General features: G+C 51.6%; 1 long non-coding RNA gene across 1 annotated transcript; it reads left to right on the plus strand.

Annotated features, from left to right (window-relative positions):
• The first annotated feature begins 209 nt into the window (after positions 1-209).
• On the plus strand, positions 210-3,026 carry LOC108399415 (uncharacterized). The gene is made up of 3 exons (XR_001853646.3): positions 210-579; positions 1,044-1,147; positions 2,286-3,026. It is a non-coding gene; the product is annotated as an uncharacterized lncRNA (long non-coding RNA).
• The last annotated feature ends 4,506 nt before the right edge of the window (positions 3,027-7,532 follow it).

Below are 7,532 nucleotides of genomic sequence, written 5' to 3' on the forward strand. Positions count from 1 at the left end.
AACTCGGGCGGGGGAGGGAAGGAGGGGCGCCCCGGCCGCAGGCTATCCACGAGTCTGCCTTAAAAGGCAAACGGCGGCGGGTCGCGCAGCCAAACTTAGTCATCCGGCCCGCGGGCCGCCGGCGCGCTGCGCGGCTTCCTCCCCGAACTTCCCGTTTTCCGAGGGGCCCGGGGAGGGGTCCGAGGGGCGGCTGGGCATTTCGAAACATCCGGCGGCGCCCTCGGGGCCTGGGCCGCGGCCCGCGGCGCGGTCTCCAGAGCTGGCGGCCGAGCCCGGCCTCCCCGACGGTGGCCGCCTCAGGGCGCCGCGAGGGAGGGGAGGCCGAGGCCGCGGCCGGACAAATATCGGCGAGGGCGGCGGGGGGAAAGCGCGGTGCAGCCCTGCAGTCCGTAACGTGCCAGGACACTCGGGTGAAACCACCCCAACACCCGTGGGCAGGAAGCGGGCAGGAGAAAGGGATGCGGGATGGAACAGTGGCCGCGGGGAGTGACCAGCCTGCAGGCACCGGGCAGTGGACGGGTTCAGGACACGACACGCAACCCCACGCTGCCTGGGTCGGGGTCCCTTCGCACAGCTAAGGTAGGGGGACAGCAGTCAGGAGGGTGGCTTCCAGGTGGTTGGGTGGGGGCAGGGGAGCCTTCTGCGAATGGAATGTTCTAATTAGGGTGGTTGCCACATGGCTATACATTCAGGATGGGGCTATAGACTCGAGGTCGATGACCTCTACTGTAGGCAAATCACCCCACAATATAGGACTGTAAACACACACACAGACTCTCCCGTGTACTATATAGGGATGTACACTTAGGTACAAAGGCAAACCAAACCCAGATGGGGGGGCACACAAGGAGGAAGCTTCTGGATGGAGGTGGGAGGGGGCACAGGGAAGAGCACTGGAGGATGGGTGTCCAGGTGGTGATATCCTGTATTTCTTTGAGAAAATAAAGCTGAAGAAAATATGGTGAAATAATCACTAGGTCTGGAGTTGCTCTGTGTTCCTCTCTGTACTTATATGTATGTTTGAAATATTTGACTTTTCACAGAGAAGAGGGGAAAAAGCACAAGGGCTGGTCATCGGACATGGTGGTCAACCTCTCTGACCCTCAGTTTCTTCTTCTGTACAATGGGGCAATCTAATCCCTTTGGGGTAAGTATATGAGAATTATATGGGGCAATATATGCAAAGTACTGAGTGTGAACCCCTACATGCAGTAGGTGCTCAACAAAGGTGTCTGGGGTAGGCTCCCCTTCAGCCCCCACCCCAACTAAGAGAAGGGAGGACTTGCTGGGGAGGGGGCAGGGTGGGCAGGTCTTCAGACCACAGCTCCCTTAGGCCACTGACATGGCCTGGTCTGGCTGGGAAGGTGTGTGTTTCTGACAAATGGGGCCAGCCAACCCCATCCCCTGCCTATCCTGTCCTGACTGTCCCGTCCCCGGGTTTAGGGTCACTCCAGGTGAGGCTCAGGGCCAGCATAGCTGGCAGTACACAGATCTGTAGGTCACCTGGCCTCGGATTCCAGGTGGATGCTCAGGCAGCCTGTGTGTGGCGAGGACACACTGGCATGGTGGGTGCCAGCTGGTCAGGCCTGGAGCCCTGCCCTGGGAGTCTGTTGGGGAGCAAGGCCCAAAGAGCCCCAGAAGGCTGTGGGTGACCAGAGCCAGCAGGAAGGAAGGGAGGAGGGCGTGGGGTTAAGAAAGGGCTTCCAAGAAGGGAGAGCAGAAAGGGAAGAGGAAGCGAAGGAGAGTCGGCTGCCTTTCCTTCAGCTGTTGTGAGCACCCGTTTATGGGCACCCCACCCGGCTCTCTGGTGACCCTGATGGGGAGTGAAGACCCCCAAATGCATCAAGGTTAAGTAACAAGGCCAAAGTGACCTAGCCGAGAAGGGCAGGGTCTGGGGGAGGTGAGAGCAAGAGAGGCAGACAGGAGTGTGGTCGCATGGCTCCCCTGCCCCCACCCAGCCCTTGGTAGGGGGCGGGAAGCTGCCCTAGTGAAGGGACAGCCAGGGAGCGAGGCAGGAGGGGTTGGGGCCCAGGGAAGGGCGGGCTGTGGTGGAAGGAGGCTGGAAGATGCTCTATGGCGCCCTCTAGTGGGACACCCTCCTCCCACCACGTGGGGCCTCACCGACCTGCCCGGTCCTTTGAGGACCCTCCCTCTCCTCCATGGGCTCTGCCTCACCCCAGGCCTTGCTGGACAAGGCCACGGGAAAGCATCAGGCACAGCCACCCACGTCCAGTTGCAGTCTCCCAGCGATCCTACTGGGGGGACATGTCCCTCCTCTTTTCCAGATGAGGAACCTGAGGTCTCAAGGGCACACCCGCGCACGACTGCCTAAGCACACGACTGAGCTGTGGAACTGGGCGCCCTGAGCCTGGACATCAGGAGAAAGCAGAGAGTGCTGAGAGCCGGGGCTTGCAGCCACCCTGCTGGCAGAGGCAGCCCTCCAGTGTCCGAGGAGCCCAGCCTTCCAGCTGAAGACCCTGTACACCCTCATTCAAAGGGACCTTCTTGCAGGCTCCACCCCCACCGACCCTTGTGGCCTTCAGCCCCTGATGTAGGGTCAGGTTCCCCATGCCCCAGGGGCTCACAGGTCAAGGTTGACCCTAGAGGAAACAGCTTATTCTCCAACAGACAAATGTTGCTAATTTCTTTTTTTCTTTTTTTTAATTTTGGTATCATTAATCTACAATTACATGAGCAACATTATGGTTACTAGACTCCCATTATCAAGTCCCCACCAAATACCCCATTACAGTCACTGTCCATCAGCATAGTAAGATGCTATAGCGTCACTACTTGTCTTCTTTGTTACACTGCCTTCCCCGTGCCCCACCCCCTACATCATGTGTGCTGATTGTAATGCCCCTTATTCCCCTTTTCCCTCCTTTCCCACCCATCCTCCCAAGTCTCTTTCCCTTTGGTAACTGTTAGTCCATTCTTGGGTTCTGTGAGTCTGCTGCTGTTTTGCTCCTTCAGTTTTTGCTTTGTTCTTATACTCCATAGATGAATGAAATCATTTGATACTTGTCTTTCTTCGCCTGGCTTATTTCACTGAGCATAATACCCTCTAGCTCCATCCATGTTGTTGCAAATGGTAGGATCTGTTTTCTTCTTATGGCTGAATAATATTCCATTGTGTATATGTGCCACATCTTCTTTATCTATCTACTGATGGACACTTAGGTTGCTTCCATTTCTTGGCTATTGTAAATAGTGCTGTGATAAACATAGGGGTGCATCTGTCTTTTTCAAACTGGGCTGCTGCATTCTTAGGGTAAATTCCTAGGAGTGGAATTCCTGGGTCAAATGGTATTTCTATTTTGAGCTTTATGAGGAACCTCCCTCCATACTGCTTTCCACAATGGTTGAACTAGTTTACATTCCCACCAGCAGTGTAGGAGGGTTCCTCTTTCTCCACAACCTCACCAACATTTGTTGTTGTTTGTCTTTTGGATGGTGACAATCCTTGCTGGTGTGAGGTGATATCTCATTGTGGTTTTAATTTGCATTTCTCTGATGCCTAGCGATGTGGAGCATCTTTTCATGTGTCTGTTGGCCATCTGAATTTCTTCTTTGGAGAAGTGTCTGTTCAGTTCCTCTGACCATTTTTGATTGGATTATTTGCTTTTTGTTTGTTGAGGTGCATGAGCTCTTTATATATTTTGGATGTCAACCCCTTATCAGATATGTCATTTATGAATATATTCTCCCATACTGTAGGATACCTTTTTGTTCTATTGGTGGTGTCTCGTTCCTGATCTTAGAGGAAAAGCTTTCAGCTTCTCGCTGTTAAGTATGATGTTAGTTGTGGGTTTATCATATATGGCCTTTATTATGTTGACGTACTTGCCCTCTATACCCATTTTGTTGAGAGTTTTTATCTGAATGGATGTTGAATTTTGTCAAATGCTTTTTCAGCGTCTATGGAAATGATCATGTGGTTTTTGTCCTTCTTTTTGTTGATGTGGTGGATGATGTTGATGGATTTTCGAATGTTGTACCATCCTTGCATCCCTGGGATGAATCCCACTTGATCATGGTGTATGGTCCTCCTGATGTAATTTTGAATTTGGTTTGCTAATATTTTGTTGAGTATTTTTGCTTCTATGTTCATCAGGGATATTGGTCTGTAATTTCTCTTTTGGTGGGGTCTTTGCCTGGTTTTGGTATTAGAGTGATGCTGGATTCATAGAATGAGCTTGGAAGTATTCCCTCCTCTTCTATTTTTCTGGAAAACTTTAAGGAGAATGGGTATTATGTCTTCTCTGTATGTCTGATAAAATTCTGAGTTAAATCCATCTGGCCCGGGGGTTTTGTTCTTGGGTAGTTTTTTGATTACCGCTTCCATTTCGTTGCTGGTAATTGGTCTGTTTAGATTTTCTGTTTCTTCCTTGGTCAGTCTTGGAAGGTTGTATTTTTCTAGGAAGTTGTCCATTTCTTCTAGGTTATCCAGCTTGTTAGCATATAGGTTCTCATAGTATTCTCTCATAATTCTTTGTATTTCTGTGGGGTCCGTTGTGATTTTTCCTTTCTCATTTCAAATGTTGCTAATTTCTGTCAGTAACAATCAAGGAGCTCTGAGTAGAGATGGGCCCTAGGGGTTTTGGGCTTACGAGGGTGGACCCCCCCAGAGAGTCCAGCTGTGATGCTGTAGCTGGAAGGGCCTTCAGCAGTTTGCTTGGTCTGTAGTCTGGCTGTAGTCTGAAGCTGCAACCCATCAGTGAGGCAGACATGCCACCACTTCCCTGACATAGCTGGAAGGAAGAATCCAAAAGGAGTCATTTACCATGTGTGACCCTGGAGGCCTTTAAGAAATATATTGGTGATGTAGTGCCATGGTTCCTGGACACTGTAGCTACCGTCTATGGGCTGGCATGAGGGCGTGATGCTCCACTGAGTGGGTTCTTGATCTCAGGGGGCTGCTGGCACCCTGAATGGCAGAGGCTGAGCAGCAACCTTAAGCACTAGAGACAGGATGGGCAAATTACACAGAGATGGAGCCTGTTCCACAAAGCTCTGACCTTCAGGAATTTCTGACGGAGGCTAATTGATTGTGGCGTTCTTAGGAATGAAGTAGATGGGCCATGTACTAAAGCATCTCTTGAACCATTTAACTGGAAAACTTGAGGTCTGGTGGACAGAAATCTGACCGGAGTCCCCACAAGTCTAGAATCTCTAGGTTTGAGATATGTTATTTAATAGATTTTAATAAATCAGGAAATGCATAGATTGGTCACTATATCACACATTTGTTCTTTCAACTTGTTGACTGCTGTGATCAAATTACAAAGTTTCCTTTGTAATTCCATCATATTATGCATTTAAAAGCATGATTCTGAACATGTGTCTGGATCCATCAATGGATAAACTGAATGTAGTATATTCATGCAGTGAGATATGGTTCCACTTTTAAAATGTAGCTACAGCATGGATGCCCCTTGAGGACATTATGCTCAGCCCACCACTGAAGGACTATCGCTGTCTGATTGCACTTATCAGAGGTATCCAAAGCAGTCAGACTCAGAAACAAGTGGAAGGGTGGTTACCAGGGGGAGGGGAAAAGAAGGAATTTAATGGGTATAGAGTTTTAGATTTACAACATGAAAAAATTCTGGCCCACTGTTTCACAGCGGTGTGAATGTACTTATTACAACACTGTACAGTTAAAATTGGTAAAGATGGCACTTTTATATTATGTGTTTTAACACAATGTTAAAAACACAGGATGCAATAAAAACACAACTTAAAGACTTTAAAATTTTTTCTTAAGCATGATTCTGGGAAGGGGACCCCCCTAAGTATCCTCAGACACTAAAACGTCCATCCAGCTCTATGGTGCCCAAGTGGTTAAGACTCCCAGCGCCTCCCATTGGTTGCCTAGCAGGAATTCAGGGGGTCACCAAGGATTCTGGGAAGTGAGGTTTGCAGCTCCCAGCTGGAGCCTCTGTAGGAAGGGTGGGTGTGGAGCTGGGAGACAATAGTTCCAAGGCCGACATCTGGGCTGGCTGGGACTTGGTGGGATGCACAGTCAGGCTGCCTGTCCCCATGCTGCACACAGGCCATGTCCCACACTGCCACACTCTCACCTGGCCACATGCACCGCGTGTGTATACTTGTCCACTTGCATCGTGCAGTACACGGCATTCCCGGTTTGCAGTTTGCATCTGGACATCTTTGCCAATTTAAGTACCCACCCAAAGATCTGCAGGCCCGGCTCACAGATGCCCCTCACTCCTCCCAGACATGTCCTCACCGGAGCAGAGGCCTTGACAGTGACTGTGGGGAGGATGCACAGGCAACAGGTTCCCTGAGGTAAGAATGTGCCAGGCAGAGGGTACAGCTAGTGCAAAGGCCCTGAGGCAGAGCTGGTATGGCCACTAGGGTGGCTGTGGGAGAATGACAGGGGATGAGGTGGGGGTGGCCTTCTTGGCCACCAAGAGGCATTCAGACAGGACAATGGCTGAGTCTCCCAGGAGAGTGCAGGGCAGCTGCCCGTGAATAGAGTGCCTCTGAACTGTTCTCACTGAGGTTGCAGCTGCAGCCTCCGGACATGACTCAGCGGAATTCCTGAGAGCTGGGGATGGGTAGGAGATCCTCCAAGTAGGCAGGGGAGGGGGCGTTGCCTGCACAGAGGTCCCACCCCCAAGCTCGGCTTACCGCTGGGCACACCCACCCTCGAGTTCTCCAGCCAACCTCCTCCTGGCATCTGCACGCACCAGCCCTGGGCGGGGTTGGCTGTGGTAGCGGAGCCTGAGGATTTGCGGAGGAAGGGGGAAGAGAGCTGGAACCTGACCTGGGAGGGCAGTGTCTTCTCCCCATCCTCTGGGACCCTCTAGCCTTGAACCTGACCTTGGGTCAGGGTGGAGCAGACGAAGGTGGGCTGGAGCTGGCTCTGTTTTCTATCCCCTTGCCCGGCCTTTTGCAGTGGGGCTGGGTGAGCAGAACTGGCCGTCTGGACTCCCTTAGTGACTCAGCTGGGTCAGGTCCTCTTTGAGACTAACTCCCTTCCTCTGAATAAAGGGAATTGTATAATAAGCAGGACTGCAGCGTGCGTGCGTGCGTGCGTGCGTGCGTGTGTGTGTGTGTGTGTGTGTGTGTGTGTGTACGAGGTTAGAGGCGCCAAAGAACTGAGCCTCAGTTTTCCCAAGGAACAAACGGATATAATGACCCCAAGGATGAGGCTTTGCTGAGGGCAGGTCGGCGCTTTCACCCTGCACCCCGGGTGGCTGGGCTGAGAAGGCGAGGTAGTAAGCGTCCTGCATGGCGCCTCCTCTCTGAGGCTGCCCACACTCTTCTTTCTTTGAACGTGTACTTTGCCTTAAATAAAGCCTTCTTGCTGCTCAATTTACTGCGTTGTGACTCCACACTCTCCCAAGCCTCTCAGGAGATTAAAAAAAAGAAAAAGTGTCCTGCATGGCTCAGCTCCAACTTGTCACCTTAAGGAAGCCGTCCACGACCCCCAAGACAAAAGATATGGCCTATTCTCTCCTAGGAGCGGGGAGAGGACCCCACCCAGGATTCCGCCGTCCCAGGGG

The sequence above is a fragment of the Manis javanica genome, chromosome 10 (assembly GCF_040802235.1).
Source record: "Manis javanica isolate MJ-LG chromosome 10, MJ_LKY, whole genome shotgun sequence".
In the NCBI taxonomy this organism is placed as follows: domain Eukaryota; kingdom Metazoa; phylum Chordata; class Mammalia; order Pholidota; family Manidae; genus Manis; species Manis javanica.